This window comes from Martes martes (genome assembly GCF_963455335.1).
Source record: "Martes martes genome assembly, chromosome: 3".
NCBI lineage: Eukaryota > Metazoa > Chordata > Mammalia > Carnivora > Mustelidae > Martes > Martes martes.
In genome coordinates, this window is record NC_137890.1 from 71,059,698 (window position 1) to 71,087,505 (window position 27,808).

Below are 27,808 nucleotides of genomic sequence, written 5' to 3' on the forward strand. Positions count from 1 at the left end.
GTAGCTTTGTGATATAGTTTGAAATCAGGAAGTGTGATACCTCCAGCTTTGTTGTTCTTAAGAGTGTTTTGTTGTTCAGAGTTCTTTGTAGCTCCATATGAAAGTTTTTCTCTAACATCAGGGACAAGGGAAGCATGCCCACAGTGACCACTTTTATTCAACACAGAATGAGAAGTCCTAGCCAGAGCAATTAGGTAAGAAAAATTGCCTGTTTGCAGGTGACATAATCACCTATGTAGAAAATGCTGAAGACTCCACAAAACAACTTAGAAAAAAAAACTCAGTAAAATTACAGGATAAAAAATTCACTTATGGAAACTAATTATGTTTCTATATAACTAACAATGAATTGCTTGAAAAGAAAATTAAGAAAACGATTTCATGGGGCGCCTGGGTGGCTCAGTGGGTTAAGCCTCTGCCTTTGGCTCAGGTCATGATCTCAGAGTCCTGGGATCGAGCCCCGCATCAGGCTCTCTGCTCAGCAGGGAGCCTGCTTCCCCCTTCTCTCTGCCTGCTTCTCTGCCTACTTGTGATCTCTCTCTCTGTCAGATAAAATAAATAAAATCTTTAAAAAAAAAAAGAAAATGATTTCATTTACAGTGGCATCAAAGAGAATAAAATACTTAGGTGTAAACTTAACTAAGGAATAAAGGTTTGTACACTGAAAACTGTAAAACATTGATAAAGGGAATTAAAGAAGATGCAAACAAATAGAAAGATATCCCCACATTCATGAATTGAAAGACTTAATATTGTTAAAATGGCCATACTACCCAAAGCAATCCACATTTATTGCGATCCCCATTAAATCCCAGTGACATTTTTTTACAGAAATTGAAAAAGCAATTCTGAAAGTCCTATGGAACCATGAAGGATTCCAGATAGCCAAAATGATTTCTAAAATGTTTACTACTGATGTGATAACCACATAACGAAAATTTAGAAATGTCTACTAGGAAGATGTGGGGAAAAAATAGGTGTAGCTATGAAGTGATGTGCTGTAACTGGCACACAAACACCAACTTGACACATCTCTTTCCAACTCTGTGTTTAGGGATGCTATTTGGTTATTCGAAATCATACGTAACAGTTGCAATTATACCACAGAAATTGGCAGATTCAACAAATCAGGACATTTATTTGGAAAGCCAGTTATTAAAGCTTTAACAACATGCCATTGCCTGCATGTTAATGAACATGGTAGCTCATTTTTATTTTTCACAAATTACTAAATACAAAAATATTATAACAGGTATAATGATACTTATATAATGATTCTTAATATTTGTTTTAATTGAATTGAATTAAATTAAATTTGTTTAATTTAATTGAAATTGAAAATTTGAGTAGACTCTAAAGCAACTAGGATAATTTAAGAAACTAAAATTAAGGAAGTATTCCTTTTCCAGATAAATTTTGACAAGAAAAACACATTTCAAAAGAGGTATGTTGAGACATAGAATTTGGTCTTTAAACTGGTATATGGGTATCAGAGATTAGGATGCCAAATATGTTTAATGAAGTATCATGTTGTTTCAGTCCTCCTCTTTAGGGACAGGGAATTGGGGGATAGAAAATCTTGACTATGGCAGCCATGAGTACGAGCATTCTAATCTCCTGTTAACCTGGGGTGACTTTTCACTTAGAAAGTATGGTCACTTTGTCCATAACCCTCCAGAACAGTGCACCAAGCTATACAGTAGAAACAAATTGCTGAGGCAATGTCACTATAATTGACATCATAGTGATATCAAGGTAGTTTTTCAGGAAGGAAAGATGTCAGGTAGAAAGATTTTGGGTGGCAAATGAACAATTAAGATAACAGAGCTATCTCATCACTGACAGCAGCTAAATATGAGAGCCCCCTTGGAACCTCCACTTTTTAAAAGAAGTTGAAACACTCTAGTTGGTTCAGAAGGTAGTGGAAAATCCATATTTAGAGCTTAAGTTTTGTTTGTTATATAAATGTAAAATCTTCCTCTTCCCTCACATTGCAACAAAATATGAAAATGGGAATATAAAATTAATTGACTTTTAAAATAGAATCCAACAAATCTGAAAGCCTACAATGAGTAACAACTTTGTGTGAGATTCTGAAATACTAATAATTTATTAGAAGAAAAAGTATATATACATGTGGACAAATAGGTATTAATATGGGGAAGTAAATAATCAAGGTCAAAAGAGTGAGAGGTGTATATTTTATAAGAGATATGGAAAGAGGGAAATCTCCTAAATTGTGATGAAAGATTGCAAGGACCAAAGTGAGATATAATCTGGTCCTTAATACTCTGTTTGCAGTGGATAGAAACTAAGGACAGAGGGAATATTCATCATTAGCAAAGACGTGAATAATTTCTAACTGAAAAATAAACTAGAGATATGAATGAAAGACTGACCCATATTCTCTCTCTATCAAATTTTTTCTCTGGGAGTGAGTTAAGGGAACTGAATCTAGCCATTCTGGGTCTGTGACCTCTATGAGCTCCCAAAGTGAGCTCTGAGCTACTAGGAACTGGGCCAGTGGAAAAGTCACTGGCCTAAGAATAAAGAGACCCAGGACCTCATTTTGTCTGCACCACTGAGTTCATTCGTTTTTCTTATTTGTAAAAACACCTGGTTAGAGTACTGAAGCCTAAGGATCCCTTCAAGCTCACAAATTCCTTGATAATTCCTGGAGCCTCAGGGCCATCTGCGAAGTCACTCCCCAAGCACGCTAGCCACTTTGTCCTTTTGGTCATTGTTCATATTAGAATCTGTGTTCCTCAGACCGCCAGTTCATACCGTGCACTGTTGTGTGCCAAGTCATTTTTGCTACTAATTCCCAAAATTGAGGTCAAATGTTTTAGTTTCTTAAGAATGATGTTCAAGTAGTTCTCAATTTTGACTGCTCATTAAAATCTCCAGAGGACACTTAAAATACTGATGTCCCACTCAGGGATTCTGATTTAGTTGGCTTTGGGTGTAGCCTGAGTGGGGAGACCTTTAAAAGCTTCCCAGGTGATTCTGCTGTGTACCTTGTGTGGAGAACTATTGTATTTAGGGCATTTTTATGTCCTTATTAACAGAACTAGTTTTATATATCATATCCTGAAGTCTGACAAGATTAAATTCAGTTTCCTCATTTGCCTATGTGATATAGAAGCAGTAGGTCAGTCCTGTGTTAGCTGGTGAGGGGGCTGTCTGTTAAGCCTGTCATCAGTCCCAACCCTCCCCTCCCTAAACCAAAATTCTTATGTCAAATCCCTAGCAGAAATATAAGGGTAGGGAAAAGGCCATCCCTTCTTTTCCACGCTTATCCAGGCCCAGCTGCATCTGAATCACCAGCAAAACTTATTACAAAAGCTGAGGATTCAGTATAGATGGGAAAAGCCCAGGAATCCATTCCCAAATATGTATTTAATGTTTTTAATAATGGATGGATCCTAAAAATATAATGATACAATTCCAAAGGAAAAGCCACTACACATAACTTGGTAAGAATATCTAAGGGAATAGACTTTAATAAATACCAGGAAGCCAATATTTAAAGCAAGTCAAAAGGTTTATAAGCCAGTAAAGATAGCTCCTGCAATTCTTAACATGCTGTCATTCAGGAAAGACTACCTAGGAAAAACAGGGAAAATAGAAATCGCATGGTAGATTATTGCAAAATGAAAAGCATATGGTATGCAACTGAACAAATTTGGCATACTTGTCCAAAGTAAATGCTTTCTAAATATAATCATTCCATGTCACACCAAGCCACCGTGATTCCACAGGAAAAAAAAACAAACCTTTGATTACATGGCCAAATTAAAAGAGCATTCCTTGGTGTGAAATTATTCTTTGTTTACAGTGTGTATTCTTGTCTTTTAAATGAAAAGTGCTATTTTACCATAATGTGTCTTCAATCAAGCAGCCAAGTTAAATTCTTTAGCCTTTGGGAAAAACTAGTATAGAAGTCAGGAGAGAATATTGAATTCCAGGGATCTACCTAGGGCCTTCCTCATGCTGTTTGATTGTGTGCAGCAAAACAGAGAGGTTACTGTTGAAGGTATTAAATCATTCTCTGAGGAGAGATTTAAGAAGTCCAGGGTAGGCAGAATTTCTCCACCTTGGGTACAGGAGGGCTATAAAGTGGAAGCTAGCAAAAAATAGGACAAATGCAAGTAATTTTTAAATTATTATATAATAATATTTTTTTAAAAAAAGGAAGAAAGGAAAAAAATAAGAAAAATACCCAACATTTTTAAAGATTAGATAGGCAGGGACGCCAGGGTGGCTCACTTGTTAAGCATCTGCCTTTGGCTCCGGTCATGATCCCAGCGTCCTGGGATCGAGTCCCACATCGGGATCCCTGCTCTCAGCAGGGAGTCTGCTTCTACCTCTTGCATTCCCCCTGCTTGTGTTCTTTCTCTGGCTGTGTCTCCACTCTCTGTCAAATAAATAAATAAATAAAATCTTTAAAAAAAAAAAGATTAGATAGGCAATTATTCAAAAACTATCTGAATATCTAGGGGGAAAATTCTAAAATACTATTGAGAGTAAATTAAAAAGATAAAGATGGAGAGATAAACCATATTTATGTATTGGAAAGTTATTATTTTAAGGATGTCACCTTTCCCCCAAGTTTGTATAGATTTATTTGTGTAGATTCAGTTCAAATTCTCAATGTTTTTATGGAATCTGAAAATACAATAAAGTTTGTATTGGAGTAAAATAAAATAAAATAAAAATTTTATGGAAATGCAAATGGCCACATATAACCAAGACACTCTACAACTACATATTCCAATGTTGTCCACTGGCTACATGTTTAAATTTCAGGGGTACCCTGAAGAGAGAGAGGAGCCCTCTTACATGGTGGGAATGCAAACTGATACAGCCTCTCTGGAAAGTGGTGTGGAAGTTCCACTATATTTAACTTAAATGAAGTTAAATATAGAACTACCTTATGACCCAACAATCGCACTACTAGGTATTTACCCCAAGATACAAATGTAGTGATCTGAAGGGGCACCTGCACCCCACCGTTATAGCAGCAATGTCCACAATAGCCAAACTGTGGAAAAGCCCAGATGTCCATCAACAGCTGAATGGATAAAGAAGATGTGGTATGTATGTATGTATATATATACATACGCACATATATATACACACACGTATATATGTGTATGTATGTACACACACACACACACACACACACTTGAATATTTCTAAGCCATCAGAAAGAATGAAATCTTTGCCATTTGCATTGTTGTAGATGGAACTAGAGGGTATTACACTAAGTGAAATAAGTCAGTCAGAGAAAAACAAATACCATATGATTTCACTCATATGTGGAATTTAAGAAGCAAAACAGATAAACACAGTGGGGAGAAAAAGAGGAAAACCAGGAAATAGACTCTTTTTAAAAAAATTTACATTTTTTATTATTAACATATAACGTATTATTTTGTTTCATGGGTACATACAGGTCTGTGATTCATCAGTCTTATACAACACACAGTGCTCACCACAACACATACCCTCCCCAAGTGTTCATCACCCAGCTACCCCATCCTGCCACTTACCCTCCCCTCCAGCAACCCTCTGTTTCCTAAAACTAAGAGTCTCTTATGGTATGTCTCCCTGTCTGGTTTCATATTGTTTCACTTTTTCCTCTCTTCCTCTATGATCCTCTGCCTTGTTTCTTAAACCATAGGGGTCTTAGGGGAAATAGACTCAATTATAGAGAACACACTGATGGTCACCAGAGGGGAGGTTGGTGGGAGATGGGGAAAACAAGTTATGGGGAGTACAGGGTATACTTGTGATGAACACTAAGATGTTGTATAGAAGTGATGAATCACTGTATTTTATACCTAAAACTAATATTACACTCTATATTTAACTAACTGGAATTTAAGCAAAAACTTTAAAAAATACAAGTAATTTTGGCTATTTGTTATTGCAACAAAAATTATTCTCCAAACTTATGGCTTAAAATAACGATATTATTTTATATCTTCCTATTTGATGGATCTTTTGAGCAAAGCTGTGCTGGGAGATTCTTATGCCCCATGTGACATCTACAAGGGTCACTCTTTGGTACTTAGCTGGTGGCTGGTCTGGTTTGAAGTGTCCAACTAACCTCTTAACATTCCTGGGGGCCTTGGTGGCCACCTAGAGGGCTGAACTCAGCTGGGCCATTTCCTTCCTCCTATGGTCTCAGGACCTCTCCACATGGGCAGTGTACTTCTTACAAGGCAGGGCAGGAGTCAGAGGCCAGGCAGAAACAGCTGGCACTCTTAGAGGTCAGGCCCAGAATGGTTATCACTCTGCCATCTTCCATTGGTCAAAGTAGTCACAGGCCAGCCCTAATTCAAAGACTGGGGAAACAAATCCCACTTTTCTATAAGAAGAGTGTTATGAATGTGTAGTCATCATTAATGTGCCATGCAGTCTATCTTCTAGCCACAAATACTTCAGATTTGTCCCACAAGACCCTCCAAAGTCTTGTTCCATTATGGCATTGGCTGGGAGTCCATAATCTTATTTTCTGAGTCAGATATAGATGTAGATGAAGCTTTTCAGGTATAATTCCTCCAATACATGTCCTTTCGCTTTGAAGACCTGTGAATTAAAGAGACAATGTGTCTGTCTCAGTATAGAGTAGACATTCGGTAGACACTCCCATTCTAAAGCAGGAAAATGGGAGGTACGTAGCAGTTACTGACCTATGTCACTCTTTCCTGATTAGGGTCTAGTGCCATTCACTTGGAACGATTCTCCTCCACTCTTGGGTATGTCAGTTATTCACTGATATGTCATAAATAATCCCAAACCCTAATGGCTTAAGACAAGGTATTATTCTCTCTCATATTTCTGTAAGATAACTGGACTCAACAGTTTTCACTTGCTGAGATGTGACTGCAGTCTTGACAAGGGCTGCATTTACCTGAAGGTTCACCTGGACTGTCTCTATCATCTTCCCAGAGTTCTAGCTACAAGACTGGGATGTTTATATACCTGCTCACTCTGAGCCCCACACCCCCTCTGTAATGGTTGGGATTGGAAGTCTGAAAAATTATATTTCCCAAATGCCCTTGTTTGCTGGTTCCTATTAGAGTCTGCCATTGAGAAGCATTCAAGGAAGAATCAGAGGCAATAAGAAAGGGAGTTTAATTTCTACATTTTCCAGTTTCTGTCAGCTTCATTCCAGTTGAAACAAACACTTGGTTCTAAGCCCAGTTTCTTTTTCTTTTTTTTTTTTTTAAATTGGGGTATAATTGATATATTAATTTCAGGTGTACATGTAATGATGCAGTATTTGTATATATTGCAAAATGATCACAACAGTAAGTCCAGGTACCATGCTTCACCATATGTAATCACGTTTTTTTTCTTATAATGAGAATTTATAAGATCCACTATCCTAGCTACTTTCCAATAGGCACTACAGTGTTTTCAACTATAATCACCATGTACATTATATCCCCCAAGACTTCATTTTATAACTGGAAATTTGTATCTTTTGATCCATTTCACCCATTTTGCCCACTTCCCAACCCCCACCTCAGGCAACCCCCAATGTGTTCTCTATATTTTTGAGAGCCCCAGGTTCTTTGGACCCCAGTCACAGAGCATTCTTCCTCATGCTAAGTACCAGTTGTATGAACCTTACCCCATAGGTCTGAACACCAGTCCTAAGGAGTCTCAACTTGAACTCCTATGTTCTGTTAACCCCTCCTCTCCATTTAAGTTCCTTCATCTAACATTGGAACAGACTCCTATAGTTATTAATCTCTGAGAGACCTCAGCATGCTTTTTTATTCTTTCGGTCCCATAGTATTTATAAAACCAATGCCTTTTATGTGATATGGTATTATTTCTACTTTTCTGACTGGACCTTAGTGGATACAGAGACTAAACCAATTGCTTTCTCTCTTGTGTTTCTTGCCTGGTTTGGGAAAGCTATTGCAGTCTATGTTTTTGATCTCATTTTTTTTTTTTTTTGGCCATTTTTAATATGTCCTCCTTCTGCCTCAGGTAGTCTCAGCCCTTTTCAGCAACCAATTGCACAGGTGTTTAAAGAAATCTCTTTTAGTCTGAGGAGTACATGTTACAAGTTTACCACTATCTTTCCTAACCACAAAAAAAGTCACTAAAACTAAGGTGGGGTCAAGCAGGCTCTGCCATAAGATCCATGGGCAAGCCTCACTAGTCTGTGTGGATTTACTCATATTGAACAGCTCCCTAGGTGCTATTCTAGATTCTCCTTTTATGTTCCATGGCTGCAGCTGGGGTCAAAGTTGCACATATTAGTGACAGCCATATTTGTGCAACTGAACAACCCACCTCACTTTGCAATGCTCCATGGCCTCCAAAATTGAAATACATGTTTTATAAACACCTTCTAACTTTAGAGGCAAATTCTATCTCACATTGCTAAAGCTAGTACTTCAGGATTTAACAGAGAGGTATCTAGTTCAGTTGTTCTCAGCATCTCAATTCAAATAGCTGCATTTCATATACTATTCCCACTCCTTATTTTGCTAGGTTTAGCCTCACTCTCCCAGGCAGATGTTCTATCAGATCAAATATTGTCCTATTGTGTTATCTTCAGAAACTCCCAAATGGATATTATTTCTGCCACTCTTCTTTGCATTAAAAGAATATTGGAGAGAGGGTTCAATAGCTGAAGTTAGGTATGGAATCTGCTATTTAAGTGCTATCCCTTTGTTCTAATCTAAACTATCTGATCCATAGGTTTACCCATCTTTCCATGCTATGTCTGCATTGCTAGCCAAGGTCCATGGTCTAGAATGTTAAATTATTTTTTGTTCTGTCAGCTGATTTTGTATCTATGACCCAAGACCCCTGCTCTCGTGAGGAGGGAGGAGTTTCTCTGGGAAACCTACCTGGGACTCCGAAATTTGACTTCAGGGGTTAATTAGAAGGTATTCTCTGGAACAACACCAACACAGGAACACAGGAAGGAGGATTGAGCAGCAGAATCTGAACTGCAGCAGAAGCTTCAGCCCTTCCAAAACCAAGTCAAGGGGGCCTGGACATTGGACATCCTTGATTAATGGATACTGGTTACCTCTAGCAAGAGGGAGTAATGTTGGATGAAGTTACATTCATCCAGGAGAGCCAGAGAGTAATGCAGCTGGATCTGAATGATCAGTGTAGGTACTACAGTCCAGCCCTTGCACTCCTTGGATCCACTTGCTTCATATAATAAATTCAGTGCACTTATAAATGACTCCCCCAGGATTCTGGTAGTTTCTTTTCCTGGGAAAATTTTCAAAAGGATTTTTACTGGGGGGAAGTTTAGCCCCCTTTGCTGAAACTGATCTCAAGACCACAATTGATGCTCATCATCACCCTTCTTTACTACTTATTCCAGATTTATCTTTCCCTGGACTAGGACCTCTGCCATTGTAAGTAACTTATCTGGTAAGGTGGCTCAGAACCTCATGCTGAGGTGCCCAAGCCCCTGGTCACCTTGTCCTTCTAAAGTCATGGTTATTGTCCTTGTTCATTTATTATCAAAACTGAACAAAGGAAAACAAAGTGATCACATAAGTGTCAAAGATCTTTTTTCTGCAACCAATGTGTAATGAGACCTCTTTCTCCTTCTAATCACCAGATTAATCACTCCTGCCAATTGGTTGCTCCTCCTTCTTTGCTTGCAGGTATTTTGGTACAAGGAGCCTAAATGACTCAGCAGCAGTCTTACTTAAAGCTAAATTGGATCATTTCTGTGTCCCATGTTGGGGGCATTCCCCTTCTAGGAGCAAGAACATTTAGATCTATAAAGCCTGTAGCTGTGTGGATAGGAAGAACAAATTCCCAGGTGGGACATTGAATGGTGATAACAGGACAGTTTCTATTTACATATTTTGATTCCCAGGCCCATGTATTCATCTACAGAGGACACAGTACTATATATTGTCACAGCATGTTTTAGCATATTACTGTATCCAGGAGAATAGCACACCATCTACATAGGATGTTCTTTCCAAGTTGGCTCCTCAGCTGTACCTTCAAGAAGTTTCTATTGCCTTATTAGGCTGGCAACCTCCAGATAGTATAGTGTGTGAAAGGACCTGTGAATTCTATGGTCTCATGCCCACTGCTACAACTCATTTGCCAGGACTTGTATGCCTTGGTCTGTGTAATGTCATGTGAGATTTTTGTGTCTGTGGATAAAATACTCTTAAGTCCTCAGATAATGATGTTGTCTGAGGCAGGTGGGCAAGGAAGGCAAATCCATACTTGGAATATGTGTCAATGTCAGTCACTAAAAAGTACTGGCTATATTGGTTTCCTAGGGCTCCTATTAAAAAGGATCACAACATGGATGGCTTAAAATAACAGAAATTTATTCTCTCACAATTCTAGAGGCTAGAAGTCCAAACTCACAGTGTCAGCAGGGCCATGCTCCCACTGAGACTCTGGGGAGAATGCCTTGCTCCTTTCTGCCTTCTAGTAGTTTCCTTCAGTCCTTGTTCCCTATTTTACAGTTGCATAGCTGCAATCTATATTTCCATCTTCATGTAGTGCTCTTCCTGTGTGTCTGTGTCTTTTCTTGTAAGTGTACCTGGATTAGGACCCACTCTAATGACCTCATCTTGACTTGGTTACATTTCAAAACCCTACTTCCAAATAAGGTCACACAGATAGCTATTATTAGGATATTAACATATCTTTTGAAAGACACAATTCAACACATAACACTACCCATTTAGAGGTAACAGGGATCCAATGTAGTCAAATTACTACTTGGCAGTTGATTGGGCTTTTGAGGGATGCTGTCTTATTACAGGCTCGTTGTTGGTCCCTCTTATGAATAGGCTGGATGTTCAACAGTGGCAGTAGCTATGTCTTAGCTTACTTGGTGGAAAGCCACATTGTTTGACTCTGGCTCTGTTGGTAGAGCATGCAACTTTTGATCTCGGGGTTTAAAGAAATCTCCTTTAATCTGAGGAGCACATGTTACAAGTTTACCACTATCTTTCCTAACCACACACACAAAAAAGTCATTAAAACTAAGGTGGGGTCAAAAAAGTCATTAAAACTAAGGTGGGGTCAAGAAGGCTCTGCCATAAGATCCATGGGCAAGTCTCACTAGTCTGTGTGGATTCACTCGTATTGAACAGCTCCCTAGGTGCTATTCCAGATTCTCCTTTTATGTTCCACTTGATGTCTGTCACTTGATGTCTTCAGGCCCCACGTTGCATGTAGAGATTACTTAAAAAAACAAAAAAACAAAAACAAAAAAACAAAAACACCCACTTCCCCTACCAGAGCCACTCCATCTTGCAGCTCCAGAGTGGAAAATTACAGAGACTGGGCACCTGGGTGGCTCTGTGAGTTTAGCCTCTGCCTTCAGCTCAGGTCATGATCTCAGATCCTGGGATCGAGTCCTGCATCAGGTTCTCTGCTCAGCGGGGAGCCTGCTTCCTCCTCTCTCTCTGCCTGCCTCTCTGCCTACTTGTGATCTCTGTCTGTCAAATAAATAAATAAATATTTTTTTAAAAAGTATTAAAAAAAAAGAAGAAAATGACAGACACTGACTTATGTCAAGTAGCTGAGTCCTTCTGCCTACTTAAGTGTCACATGCCCTTCCTGAATAATTATTGTCTGAGGGGCATTAACCTGAAATACAAAGATATTTACATTTGGTGTTCATTCCCACAGGTCCATCAATTTGCTTTACCCAAGATCTCATCCCAGACCTTCCAGTGCTTTTCCTTTTAAGCCCCTGACCAACCAACCAGACCATTTGCTACTGTTCATGAGCCTGTACTTACTCTTTCTTCAGACTACTTTTATTTCTACACACAGTGAAGGACCAGATGTATTGTTTATAGCCCTGGAAGCCCATTGGAAGAATTTCTTCTCATGCTATCACTTAGGACCACTTCCAAGGGGGTACTAGTGCAACAGAAGTCCATTTCTATTTTGTACCCACATACTGTACCAACCTACCCATGAACTAAGCTTGGATTGCCTACTCCTTGATTAATATGTTATAGGGAAACCCTGCCCCCAGGCCATGTCATCAGATGTGTGAGCTGAGACAAAGATGCCAATATAACATGGTGGATGACACACAGGTTTGAGTCACCTGCTTTTATAGTCTGCTTTTTCCTCTGGATCCACTCATGCCTGATCCTGTCCATCTCACTGCCATTTAATAGTGGATTTTTCCTGGACCCACCGGACCTCCTGATTTGGTGGGTTTGACAGAACCTAGCTCATGATGGGCAGCTGTGGCTACAGAGTCACTTGATGACATATGCCACACACTCTCTTTATCAAGGCCCCAAAATGTGTCAAGATCTGCATTTCAGTTGGTATATAATACTCTGCCACAAATATCTCCAGAAACTCAAGGGTCAGCTGTGTGATTCTCCCACTGGGGTTCCTCCTAAATCCCACATGATATCTTTTGCCTCCACAGATTTCTCTGTTACTCTAGTATTTGCCTGGATGTATGGTCCAGGTGACAAGCTGCTTCCGCAGTAGCCTGGATCGGCTGCTGCATTATTACTACTGCGGAAGTAGCAGTAGCCTGGATCGGCTGCTGCATTATTTTCTCTTCCGAGTCACACTCCAAGTGAGTCACCATCTGGTCACTTTAATTGTTCAGAGTAGTATTCCCAGGTATATCTGGCACAGCAGCTGCAGTTAAAGTTAAAACTTCCTTGAGTTGACAGTAATCCACGGTCACCCTCCAGTATCTGTCAGACTTTTGTTGGGGCCATTTTTTTTATTGTGTTATGTTAGTCACCATATAATACATCATTATTTTTGATGTAGTATTCCAAGATTCGTTCTATACGTATACCACCCCGTGCTCCATGCAATACATGCCCTCCTTAATACCCACCACCAGGATCACCTATCCCCCCATTCCCCTCCCCTCTAAAACCCTTGATGTGTTTCTTGGAATCCACAGTCTCTCATGTTTTGTCTCCCTCTCCGATTTCCCCCCCTTCATTTTTTCCTTCCTTCTCCTAATGTCCTCCATGTTATTCCTTATGTTCTGCAAGTAAGTGAAACCATATAATAATTAACTTTCTTTGCTTGACTTACTTCACTCAGCATAATCTCCTCCAGCCCCATGCAGGTTGAAGCAAAAGTTGGATGTTCATCCTTTCTGATGGCTGAGTAATATTCCATTGTATATATGGACTACATCTTCTTTATCCATTTGTCTGTTGACAAATTGGCTCTTTCCACAGTTTGGCAATTGAGGGTATTGATGCTATGAACATTGGGATACATGTGGCCCTTCTTTTCACTATATCTGTATCTTTGAGGTAAATACCCAGTAGTGCAATTGCTGGGTCATAGAGTAGCTCTATTTTTAACTTTTTGAGGAATCTCCACACTGTTTTCCAAAGTGGCTGCACCAACTTGCATTCCCACCAACAGTATAAAGGCCACATCCTCTCCAACATTTGTTGTTTCTTGCCTTGTTAATTTTTGCCTTTCTAACTGGCCAGTCTTTTTTGAATTGGAAACATACAGGAAACCACCATTTTTGCATTCTTTAGGTCTTGAAGCTTTGTACTAATTTCTACCATTTCCCCTGTGATTTGCTTTCAGGGCTAGAGGAGGGACATTTCCAGAGGCTTCCACTCAGCTTTCTTGACTACCATAGCTCTTGCCAACACACAAAGGAATAAGCCAACTGCATGTATGTCCATTCCCATTATACATTGAGAGACTAGAAAAACGACCGTTGGGCAAGTGGTCCTGCTGTGGAACTAGATCTGTGGTGATTCCATTTACTGCCTGGTCTACAGGAGTCTTACTTCCGTGAAGATTTCCTTGATGATGTTAGTTCCTAGGTATCAGTATCAGCTCAAATTTTGTGTCCAACAGTTCTCAAATGTCTGATTCTTGCATATCTGTGGCACTTCCCCTTCCACAGTACATGATTATCCAAGGAAATGCCCAAAGCCCTTTGGGGAAGGACTGAGGGAGTTGTGGTACTTATGGTAGTGGTGTGGTTCCTTCCTCTTGGGCCTCACTTCTAGGTCAATGGGTCCCAGGTCTGAAAATGGCTTAGGTCTAGAAACTTGGCAAAGGATAGTGACTTTTTTTTTTTTTTAAAGATTTTATTTATTTATTTATTTATTTGACAGAGAGAGAGAGATCACAAGTAGGCAGAGAGGCAGGCAGAGAGAGAGGAGGAAGCAGGCTCCCTGCTGAGCAGAGAGCCCGATGCTGGGCTTGATCCCAGGACCCTGAGATCATGACCTGAGCCGAAGGCAGAGGCTTTAACTCACTGTGCCACCCAGGTGCCCCAGGATAGTGAATTTTTATTTGGGGCAGGTGCTCTCAGCCTTCTGGTTATCCATTCATGATTTATTTTGGTGGTGTAGATGGGGCAATATATTATTGGCTTCCCATCTGTTTTTTTTCCTAGGGATGCTGTCTTATACCAACCGTCACTGTATCTCTTTGCAGATCAAGCTTCCTGGCTCCCTGACCTTGCCATTTGTTATGATAATTATAATGTGCCCACCTTACACATGTCTGATGGGAGAGCCCCATTATGTCCTTGCCTTTTATTTCAAGATCCTAGCTATGGAACAGGCATCGCATGGGAGCCTGTTAGAAATGCAGAATTTCAGACCTAACCACTTCTACCAAATCAGAATATTCATTTTTAACAATTTCTTCAAGTAATTTGTATGTACTATGTGTTTGAGAAGCCCTACTCTGTCTCAAATCTTGATGTAGTTTTCAACCCCAGCATTATAACCAAAAATGATTACTCCTCCAGTTTTAATGCTGTGGTTTTAAATCTAGGTTCTCTTTTGACAATTATGGTCCCGGCCATTGTAGATCAGAAGGCTGGGCCCAGATCTTTCCCCTGATGCTGTCATTAACAGAAATGTAGAGGTCATTAATCAAAATCAAGAATTATGTTTATCCAACCTAATCATACAAATTTATGTAAAATACCTTGCCTTGATTATAGTCATTAGTGAATGGAAAAAGTTTTGTATTTCCACAAGTACATTTTATTTTTAAACCTCATGCATTTTATACCACAGTTTTAAAGCCATAACTTTTACCTATGAGATCAAGAATGTGGACAGAAACATCAGTTAAGCATTTGTTAATTGACAGACTGTGCTATGACAGTTAATTGCTTTATGTTATAACTTTAGGAAGCTCAAGCATAAGGTTTGCTGGATAAATAGCCATACAGGACATTGGTTCTGGGGGAAGAAAGCTAGGTCCAATAGTAGTAGGGATTGGTAAAATTTACCCAGCTGTAAAAGCTGACCTTTTTGAGGTAAGCCTAGACGTCCTACGTGCAATGCTAGGGAGCATGACAACCCTTTGGAAGACATTTTGACCATATCTCTAAAATGTACCATGTGACCTAGAATTTCCATTTGTATCAGTCAGGATTGATTTGGTGGCATGCACCAAATTCGATTAGTGACTTAACCAAATAGAGTGTATTTTTGTCCTAAGGAAGAAATCTGGGATAAGGCATTTATCTGTTCTCGGTGTATGACTTGCATTCTCATGAATACAATAAGTTTCTATACGAGACAAATTCTAGAGTAAAGTATAAAGGTCAAAGGTCAAAACAGACATGTTCAGCTAGGTCTGCACCCTACAGTAAGCTTTGCCAGAAGGGAAAATCTGTCACATCCCCTTATATATCATTGACTTTGTCTCCTTGGTCACTTTTCACTGCCACCCAAGTGCAAAGAGTTCAGGAAACTGAGCATTAGAATCAGGGCACTTTGTCACCCCACACAAAATTGGAATTTGGTTAGCAAAGAAGAAAGGGAGAGCAGGCATTGGGTGGACATCTAGTTATGCCTGTCACATCATCACTAGAAATATATCCTTCAGATTTATTCCAGCAATACACAATGATGTGTGCAAAGGTGCTCATGACAGCAAAAATCTATCAATAATCTTAATAACCATCAATTGAGGACTACTAAAGCTAATTATTAATTTATAAGTTGAAAAATTATACAACAATTAAAAATGAAGTTTATCTAGGTGGACAGGTGTACAAAATGATATTAAGTGAAAAAAGAAAGTTGAACCATTTAGAACTACAAAGAAATATATCTGTTTTATATACACCCATATTTATAGACACATGTAAAATACATATATAGATATATAAATGAGGCTTCTGGTATGTAGATAGTCCCTGACTTACAGTTTTTCAACTTCACAGTAGTACAGAAACAATATGCATTCAATAAAAACCATACTTTTAATATTTAATTTTGATCTTTTCCCAGGCTACTCATATTGGTACCGTACTCTCTCATGATCCTGGGCCAGGGGCAGCCTTAGCAAACAGTTAGCCTGTCATCATGAGGATCAACAATCAATACACTGACAACCATTGTATACCCAGACAGTCACTGTGGTTTTCACTTTCAGTACAGTATTCAATAAATTACATGAGCTGTTTAATACTTTATTATAAAATAGGTTTTGTGGTTAGATGATTTTGCCCACTATAGGCTAATGTAAGTGTTCTGAGCATGTTTAAGGTAGGCTACGCTAAGCTAGGTCAGGTATATTAAATGCATTTTTGGCTTAAGATATTCTCAATTTAAAAAAAGGTTGATGGGGATGTGACCCCATTGTAAGCTGAGCGTAAGCCATACTGAACCACTTGGGATTGACCTCAGAGTTGGCTACATAGGTGAGTAACTAGGCAAAACCAGGAGAAGATGGGAAATAGGGAATGGGGTCTTTGGCTTCAGGCCTCTTACAACCTGGCTGTGACACAACATCAGACATGTTCTCCGTGACTCAGACTCCAGCCTTGGCATTGGGCCTTGGAATGAGTGTGCAGCACTAGCCTTATGGATGTAGAATACAAACCCAGAAGGAGGAGTGATGGTATGAGCATCAGAAAATGTGTAATATGTATTCTGTGGAGGATTCAGGAATTCTTAGAGTTAAGTCCAAATTGAAAAACTGTAGAGGTCATTTTCATCGGGTCAGTAAATTACTATCTGTCCCTAGCACTTAAAAAAGGAAAAAAGGGGGGGGGGAAGTCATCATCTCTTCTAGGTCTTTGCCCTGGATCACTTCCCCTTTACTCTCATACCACAGTTCTTGCTTTTATCATCATGGTGGCATTTCTACTCTGAGCCCTTTCAATTTAAGTGGATCATTCCAGCTGCTCTCTGGAGCTTATTGATCTCAGTTTCTACCTTACTCTCAGCTCTGCATCGTTCTCTGGCCTTGGCTCCCCAGTCCTATTAGAATCTATAGATGTAGTGTGTCAGTTTTACTCCTCATACTTCCACCTGAGTAAGGATAGATTTTTTTTAGATATTGAGTTTAGTTGACATATATAGAGAGATTATATTTATATAGACATATAATAAAAATAATACAAATATTTAATATATATTAATCTTATATTAATTTATGTTAATAATAATATAAAATAACATAAGTATATATTTATATAGACACATATAGATAAATTATATTTATCTATATAATTCAATCTGAAGAAATTTGCTACTTTTCGAGACCACTCTCTTATGTTGATAAGCTAACCAAAAGAAAGGGGCAGGGGAGGAAAGCTAATAAGTATTTATCAAGGACCAAATACTTTAAATAATTTCTAAACTCACAACAATCCTGTGAAGAAGTTAACCATTATCTGCATTTCTGTAACTGAAGAAACTGAGGTCTGGAGAAGACAAGTAATGCCCCAGGTCACTTAGTTAACAAACAACGGAGCTGGAATTCAAATTAGAAGATACTCCAAATCCTGCTTTCTTTTCCTTTTTGTTTTGTCCTGTTTTGTTTTCGATTGCTGAGGCAGTCTGGAAGCCAAAAGGTAGGAATCAGATCAGGTCGCTGCAACTTGTAATGGTCCTTTAGGGCAATAATATAAATTTCCAAGAAGATAAGGTGAAAAATAAGCTAGACTGTGGGGTAATCTAGCTTTCAGCCATTATTTCTTCAAATATACTTTCTGGCCCTTTCTCTCTTTCCACCTCTTCTGGAACTCCCATTATGCATATGTGGTATGGTTTACAATGTCCTTTAGGTCTCAGAGGCTCTGTTTAATTTTCCCCATTCTTTCTTCATTCCATTCCTCAAACTGGATAATTTCAAGGTCTGTGATAATTTTCTTCTATTTCAATCTACTGTTGAGCCCGTCTAGTGAATTTTTCACTTCAAACTCTAAAACTTCTATTTGATTCTGTTTTAAAATTTCTACTTATTTATTTATTTAGTTATTGATATTTGATAAAAATCATTCTCAGACTGTCCTTTAGTTCTTTGAGGATGACTTTCTTTAGTTCTTCAAACATACTTATAATAGCTGGTTTAACATTTTTTTCTGGTGATTCTATCACCTGGTTTCTCCAGCTTCTATTGGCAGCTTTTTGTTGTTCTCTGTATGTGCATTAGTTCCTGCATTTCTTTGTATGTCTAATAATTTTTTTGAAAATGGCATTTTCAGTAATCTTTTTTTTTAAAGATTATTTATTTATTTATTTAACAGACAGAGATAGGCAGAGAGGCAGGCAGAGAGAGAGAGAGAGGAGGAGGAAGCAGGCTCCCCGCCGAGCAGAAAGCCCAATGCGGGGTTTGATCCCAGGGCCCTGAGATCATGACCTGGGCCAAAGGCAGAGGCTTTAACCCACTGAGCTACCCAGGTGCCCCAACATTTTCTGTAATCTAATGTGTCAGTTTGGGAAATGAGATTTCCTCCTTATAGGGGTTTTTGTTGTTGTTGTTGCTATCTATTACCTTTCCGGACTAATTATTTAAAGTCTTTACTCTGTCATGTGTGACCACTTAAGTCTCTGCTCAGGTAGCTTGGTGATCAGCTAAGAATTGGATGGAGATTTCCTTAAATGCTTTAATCCAGTACCTCTATCAGCCTTTGAGGAGAAACTCTTTGTGTGCGTTGGGACAGGTCTTCAACAGTCCGACAAGCAGCTCACAACTCTGCATTCCATTCCCAGCTTGCACAAAGCCTTGGAAAAATGGAGTGGTTTTCTTTTCCTGAGTCTGCTTTACTCTAAAAAAAATCAGAGAAAAACTTCCAGAAGTTTTCATCACTGCATATCCTGCACCTATATATACCTGCACCTATATGCCCTACTCTCCCTTCTGTTACTATTAATTGTCCATGTTCCTAGCTGTGGTTCCTCCCTCTGCACAAGAGCCAATATCTTCTTTCCTACTCAGTGACATCACTTCAGAAGTTCTCCTTCTCTCTCTTGCCTCTCCTTCTCTACGGTATCATTCTCATCGGTATATAAAATGCAATTGTTAGAAACTAAAACTTTCTCTTGATCCCACCTTCCCTACCAGACCACTTCATTTCTCTGCTCCCCTTTCAAGCATAACAAGTTTTTAAAATCATCCAAACTCATTCAGTTCTTTTCCCATTCCCTCTGGAACCCACTTCAGTGAGGGTAAGTCTCAGATCTCATCACACTTGCCCTCCCAATCACATTTGAAGCAGCTGATTACTCTTTCCTATTTCAACCATGTGTTTCTCCCAGTTTTCCCCTTATAATTATGGCTACTGAGTCTCAGTCTTCTTTACCTACTCCTGTTCTTCCCCTCTTCCTCTTAATCTGGGGTGTCCAAGAGTTTGGACCTTATGTCTCTTTCCCCCACTCTGGCTACATTCAGTCTCAGGATGATCCATCTAGTCCCGTGGGTTTAAATACTAGTATATGCTGAAGATTCCCAATTCATGTCTCCAGCTCTGACCTCCCCCTGAACTTCACATTCATATGTCTAATTGTTTGACATCTCCATTTGGGTGTGTAACAAATATCTCAAACTTACCACATTCAAAATTTATCTTTCCTCCTTCTCCCCTACAATACCTGTTCCTCTGGCAACCTCTGCCTTCTCAATAAATGTTAGCTCCATCCTGTCAGTTATTCAGTCTCTCAGAGTCCTCTATGGACCCTTTTTATCCCCCTGCTGGCTATTTCACATCTAATGCATCAGCAAATCTTGTTGGCTCAGACTTCAGACTGTATCTGAAATCTGATTGCTTCTGGTAAGCTCCACTGCTGTCACACTGGTCTAGCCCAGTGTCCTCTCCCCTGGATGATCACAATAATGTTGTAACTGATCTGCTTGCTACCTCTTTTCTCTTCCCATTATTTATTCTTAACACAGACTCCAGAGTGATCCTGTTAAATCCCAAGTCAGATCATGTCACTGTCCTGTTCAAAACCGCCAGTACCTTCCCATCTTCTGCAAATGAAAGCCAAAATTTTTACAATGGCCTACCAAGCCCTAAGGATTTGATATCCTTTCCTCTCTAACCTCATCTCCTTTAGCTCTCCCCCTTGTTCTCTCCTTTTTAGACATGTTGATCTCTTTGTAGTTCTTCCAACATTACAGACGTATGTCTTAGCATCTGCTAAGATACTTCTATCCTCCTGAACTGCTTTAATTTTTCCCAAAGCTCTTCTTAACATTTGGCCTATAGCGTTTTTCTTATGTTACATCCCATGCACCTAGAATTGTGCCAGACGTGTAAGGGGATGTTAAAAAAAAATTGTTGAATGAATGTCAGTGGATCACCTAGAAGAAGAATTACTCTGTCTCCTCCCAATGGAGACATTAGGACAGTGGGAAGCCAGAGAGCAGGGAACTACCTTCAGAAGAAACAGCCTCCCATATGAATAAAGTGCCTCCACTTAGGCCTAAAGAACTAAAAGCAGGCATGATCTTAGAAATAGTAATTGCCACATTGTTTTTTTTAAAGATTTTATTTATTTATTTGAGAGAGAGAGAGTGCATGCGCACTAGTGGGGTAAGGGGCAGAGGAAGAAGCAGACTTCCTGCTGAGCCCGCTATGGGTCTTGATCCCAGGACTCCAGGATCATGACATGAGCCAAAGGCAGACACTTAACTGACTGAGCCACCCAGGTGCCCCAGTAATTGTCATATTATTGAGGTGACAAACTATGGAGTGGAAATTACAGAGTCAATTTAGGTTCTTAAATATGTAGATACCAGAGCAACCAGGTACAGAATGCAGAATAGTTATATAAAGATTTTAAGGACACAGTTATAATAATGAAATGTTAGTAATTCATAGAGAACCTTAAAATACATGAAGCAGAATTTCTGGAAAGGAAAATTTTTTTTGATGTCAAAACACAATGGATGAGTTTAATAGATTATATACAGCCAAAGAGAAGATGTATCTAAAAAATTTAAACAATATTTACCTAAGAGAGATATCAAGAAAGAAAGTATGAAAGAGGGGTTGAAAGACAAGGAAGGTTGAATGAAAAGATCTAACGTATGAATGATTGGTGTTTCAGGAAGATAAAAGAGAAAAGAATTGAGAAGATTTAAATGATAATGATGGAAAATTTTGCAAAACTTAAAAAAAAAACAACAACACAGAGGGCACAGAAAGTGCAGTGTGTCTCAAGCAGGACACTAAAAAAGAAATTTATTCCTAGAAACATGCAGAGGAACTATATACCAAAGGTATGGGAAGATCTTGCAAACGGCCACAGAGAAAGACAGACTATGGTAAAAAAAAATGGCAGACTTCTCCAGAGGAGAACTTAAAATCCAGTGGAATAATAATTATAAAATGTGGAGAGGAAATAATTCAGCCTAGAATTCAGCATTCCACCAAAGTATTATTCAGGGATAAAAGTAAACTAAAATATTTATAAATTTAGAAAATGGGAGAGCCTATTCCCAAGAGGCTTCTGTCAAAGAACTTTTAATTATTGACTTCAAAAGAAGGGAAATTATTCTAGAAGGACATTTGGGGGTATAAGACAGGATGGTAGGCAATAAATAGATAAATATGTAGGAAAATTCTGGGGCACCTGGGTGGCTCAGGTGGTTGAGCATCTGACTCTTGATTTCAGCTCAAGTCATGAGCTCGGGGTCCTAGGGTCAAGTAGCCCTTCAACGGTCTCCATGCTTAGCAGGCAGCCTGCTTGAGGATTCTTTCCCTCTCTCTCGGCTGACCCGCCCCCCTACCCCTTGTGCTTGCTCTCTCTTCCTCTCTCTAACATAAATAAATCTTTTTTAAAAATATGAAGGAAGGGCGCCTGGGTGGCTCAGTGGGTTAAGCCTCTGCCTTCGGCTCAGGTCATGATCTCAGGGTCCTGGGATCGAGTCCCGCATTTGGCTCTCTGCTTGGCGGGGAGCCTGCTTCCACCTCTCTCTTTCTGCCTGCCTCTCTGCCTACTTGTGATCTCTCTCTGTCAAATAAGTAAATAAAATCTTAAAAAAAAAAAAGAAGGAAAATTCCAACACATACTGTCTATATAAATTACCAACTCAGCATTCCAATGTTTGCCTGCATTGTTTCACCCCCAGAATCTCCACCTTCCACTCAGCACCCAACTCAGCATTCACCACGCCTATCAGAGTCTCATTCAGCCCATACTCTGCTGATTATTGGTCTAGCTCTCAAGGAGGTTTCAATGCAGTTTTCTGAAGTTCTGTATTTTTGCAGTGGTCTTCCCTGCAAACCCCATCTACCTTGGCAGCTCTGAGTTCCCACTTCTGTCTTCTACCACACACTGCTTTCTGTTTGGGCACCATTTCTCTGCTACAGTTTGAAAAGTGCCCCAGACAGAAAACCAGCATGAATTGTGAGCATTGTGTATTTCTTTTTCTCAAAGTTTGTAAGTTTGTGCTGCCTTTTATCCATAGCCTGAAAATAGTTACTTAATACATTTTGTACAGGTTTATAGTTGTTTACAGCAGAAAGATAAGTTACTTGTTACTCCCTCATGGTTGAGAGTAACCATTAATCATTAATTTTTTTAGGCTATGGCCTTCTTCTATGGCTAAAAAATGACAAATTTAGCATGTAAGGCTATCAGTTTTCTTCAAAGCACTTTTTTTTTTATTGCATTCCCTCAAGTTTTATGTAGTGCTTTCAATGTAATAAAATTCTAAGGTTTTGTTTTCATCATCATTCATTGTGGTTTCTTTTTTGAAACCTGATTTATTTAGAATTGTATTCTTATTTTTTTTAAACTAGAGGCATGTGTGGAGCACTGGGTGTTATACACAATGAATCATGGAACACTACCTCAAAACTAATGATATACTACTATATGGTGACTAACATAACATAATTTTTTTTAAAAAAGGAGAAAACAAAACTAAAGACATGTACACAAATCTTTATATCCACTCGAAAGCCAAAACCAGGAAACAACCTAAAGGATCATCAACAGAATGGGCAAATTATTTATTAGTACAATGATTTCTACTTAGCAATAAAAACCACTAAGTTCTAAACTTGTAACAACATAGACGAGACTCAAAAACACGCTGTGAGGAAGATGCCAGACATCCAGGAGAACATGTATATGATCCCGTTTAATAGGAAAGTCTAGAGAAGTCAAAACTAACTTATAGCATTAGAAATCAAAATTATTGGTTATCTCGGGATGGGGGTTGGGGATTGCAGGGATTGACTGGGAAGGAACAGTTTGGTGGGTATAAAACTCAGTGAAAAACTTGGAAATGAGAGAAATATAATTTCAAAATTTTTTTTTCATGCAACTCAATTTTTAATCCCTTAATTCTAGGCATTCCACATATTTCCTTCTCTCCTTTGAGTTCCTGCCGTTGCAGGAGGTTCTAATGCAGCTTCAAAGCCCTGGGGGCAAGGGACACCCTGGTCATTGGTCAGTGTCTCTCAGACTCTCTTGCTCCTGACTACAGTGTCCCTCTGCTATTTTTGTACCTCCCTGGGCTATCTGGTCCATTTTACTAGACATACCGTGCAGCATTCCCTCCAGAACTGAAGCAGTCTTTCTAGAGAAATTACTAAGAAGCAGAGTCTAGAGCTGATCTGCTCTGTGGACCCACAGATGTCTCTATCTCTTTTTCAGTTCATGCAGAATCTGTCAAGTTTGGTTTGGGGTCCCCACATTCATTCCTACTTCTCCAAAATGTTTCTTCTATATGCATGAATCCTCTCCTTCTTTTGGCCATAGGCTTTTGGAAGTACAACCAAGAGAGGACCTGTGTGTTAGGGAATCCTAATTCTCCACTCTACCCCACCACCTGAAGGAAGCCATAAGCTCAGATTCAACTCTTTAGAAATTCACCGGGCAAAGGGAAAATAAAGGGAAAAAAAAATCCACATGGTAATGTCTTCATATATAATCTCACTCACATTGCTTTCTATTTTCTAACTCTGCCTTATGGAAAATTTAGACTAAGTTTAAAATTCCAGTTCAAAGTCCACTCAGATATTTTCTTGAATAGATACTTCAAAGTGCTCATAAATGACCCTTTAAAAATGATTCCATGAGTCTTCTCAAGTATTCTTTCTTCATCTTAAGTGTTTTCTTGATTCTGAGGCAGTGATGTAACAGGGTTCATATTGCTGAATGTTTGGTGCTATTAACCACTAGAATCCCAACTGTTAGAAGCAGGATTCTGTTTATATAATCTGCTTGGCACCATGCCATCAGTCCTCATTCTGTTTCTGCAGTGCGCCTGATCTGAAGCACATACAAATTACTTCATGGACAAAAACAAAAACAAAACAAAACAAAAAAATCCCCACCCAACTAGTCAAAGACTTCTGTTTCAATCTGAAAATGGGTAAGAGTTTCTGCTTAGCTAATGACTAAGCTGGATAAAGGACCAATGAAGTTGTTAAAAGGATCAAGAGAAAATATCCTTTGTCTATAACTGATTCAGTCTTCTGTAAAAATGTACTGAAATAAAAAGTATGCTATTGTGAGCAACTCTGGTTCAGAATTACTTCTTTCCTTGACTTACCTGAGGGCTATTGCTTACCTTTTGCCTGTCCTATGATTCAAATTACTGCTCCATTAAAAAAATTTAAAAAAAGAGCACAGTAGACTTTTAACCCTATCCTTTGTCATAAGTGTTCAGTTTATAAGAGCCTTGTTCAAATGCAAGGGCAACATGGACAGACTGAATTGTCTTATTTAAGAGCACCCGATTAAAAACAGAACAAATTTGGTGAGTTTCTACTTGTGCTGACTTTTGGGATTAAAGTTGTGTGTTCAAGTTCCTGAGACTGGTGAGCCTTAGGGCATTTGGTTTCTCTTTATCTATGGATATGCCTATCTAGACCTTCTGGGAAAAAGCTCTCAATTTCTCTGTGTTATGCTCAGTACCCTGTTACTCCACTTCTTGTGCTCTGGGTCACTCAGGTAACCCATGAGCTCAGCACTGCCTCATGTTACTGAGAATCCTCTAGCCTGTTCTCCACAAACCAGAGGTAAAAGAAATTGTTCTAGATTGGAACTGTCTTCTCTACTTCAAGAGAGGTATATTTTTGAGGGGTGTTTGTTAACAAAGAAGCAGATAAGTGAGACGATTTAGATCTTTTGAGACATTCATGGATCTCAGAGTTACAAAAGGATAAATTACTCTCTGAGACATCTATTTCTAAAGTGCTGATAAATCAGTAAAGTTACTATTTTGTCCAATCTTTGGTAACAATTAAGCATCAATATGCTTATTAGCTGTTAGTAATCAGGTAAGTAATTACCTGTTTGCTTAATGGCTAAAAACACTAATTTACTAATCTAAGCCATTCTTGGAGGCAATGTTACTTTATAAGCTGATTTTTAAGTTACACTTTAGAATTTACATAGAATAGAAAATAGTGTTTCTGATCTGGCAATAATTTTGTGATTTATCATTTATATAATTTTACATGTGCTTTAGTCATTAACTGAATTAGAATAAATGGGGTAAGTGATTTGACGAATCAGAGAAAGTAATACATACCACCTTATATTTTCCTAACACTTTAGTCTAGATTGGCAAAGCATCTGTATACCAAGATTCAGCAGCTGACAGCTTTGCTAAATGTTTTGCTGCTGCACAATAAATCACTGCTTTCCAACATGGAATGCTTGGATTCTTACCCATTACTTCTTTATCTCCTTTATTCAGTCATTTTCCACATTTTATGGCTTGTAACCAACTTGCAGTACCTTGCTTCCAAGAATCATACAATATTAACGATGGATAGGAATATGAACATGTGGAGCTGAAAGTAAAAGAATATGTTGTATGTGTGCATGTGCATGTGCGTGTGAATACATATATATGTGTGTGTATCTATCTATATAGATGTAAATATATACGTATATATGTAAATAAAATAATGTGACAGGTCTGGGGGTGGGTGTTTGTTGACTTGTGTTGAGCTGTTGAGTGACACCATCAGAGCCTCAGGCTCTCTCCACCTATATTTTCATCACTCTCAGTGTGGGAGCTTCTGACCTCGGGCTTGTTACCTCAGTGATATTTAAATACCTGCTTCAGCTCCAGCAAGGCAGTGGAGGGGATATAGAAGAAAAACAATGCCTGCTGGCTATTTTCACTGTAAACAGAATGCCAATGCCACCCCAGAAACACCAGCAGACTTCTGCACAGATTCCTTGCTCCGAACTGTGTCATCATAACCTTTGGCTACAAAGGACCCTGGGAAAGTGGAAAACAGAATTGTCACACTGGCCTTAGAGCAATCATTATCCATCATCTAGTGATGGATGGGTAATATCCCTGAACAAAGCAGAGTTATCTTGGCAGGGAAGAACAGAGGATGGATATTGAGAAGGCAATTGCTGCCACAGTTTGTAGCTGCTCCAATGTCCTTGAGAAAAGGGAGGCAAATAGTTTAATTCAGTGTTCAATGTATCTGCTCCTGATTTAGTCCCACTGGGCAATGGGAAGCATTTTGGAGGAAAAGAGGGTTAGTGAGCTTGGTATTCTTTATCTCTGTACCTGGAAATGAAGCCTGCCAACTGGGGGTACAGAATTAGATTAGAAGGAAGACAGTTCAGGCTGCTCAAGGCATTTGCAGTGTATTGGTGAGGCAAAAAATAAATATAAATAAATAAATAAATAAATTGATAAGGGTATTAATAATAAATTTCAGTAGTGTTAGGAGCTATGACAAAAATAAAGCAGACTTAAAGAGCAGCGCTTACCTGGAAGGGAAGTGGGAAACAATGCCGAAACTGATTATTTCAGATAGGACAGGCAGGGAAGCCTTCCCGGGGAGGTGACTATTGACTTGACGCATGAGTAATGAGAAGGTGCCAGTCATGCAAGATCTGGGGGTGAGCATTCCAGGCAGAGATGATAAGCTCAACAGTCTTAAGTTGAGAGTGAGCTTGACTTGTTTGACTGGAGCAGAAGGAACAAAGAGGACAGTGGTAAATTGTATGGGAAGGGGATAGTAAAAGACTAGGGAAGAGCCACACACTATAGGGCCTTACAAGCATGGTAAGGAATTTTAGTTTAAGGCCAGTGAGAAATAAAATAGTGACATAATCTCTGTAAGGACCTATTTTATATTTTTATATTTTAGCAAGAGGCTTTCATTGAGGTTAAACAAAAACCTTGTTGTTTAACCCTTATACTGTCCCTGCTCCCCTTCCCCCAGGGGATTCACTTAAAAACAAGTCCCAGAAACCAGCTCCAGGTAACAAAGCCCAGATACAAAGGTGGGTCAGGCCAGGTGGAGACATCCGATCAGTAGGGGGTTGCATACTGTCACCCTAGCTACCAAGGAGTATGGGCCCCGCCCTTTGGGAACCCTTTTGGTGCCAATCCTAATCAAGGTGTAATAGGCTGATTCAAATGTCTACTATGGTAAATTGTAATTCAGTTGGTCACCTAGCATCACTGTGGAGTTTCCTGTGTGTGTTACAATCTCATTGGCCACCTGTGCGTCGCCAGGCCTGACCGCATGGCCTTTGCCCTTAAAAGCTAGTCTGTGAAACAGAGAAGGGTCGCCCTCTCTTGTAAG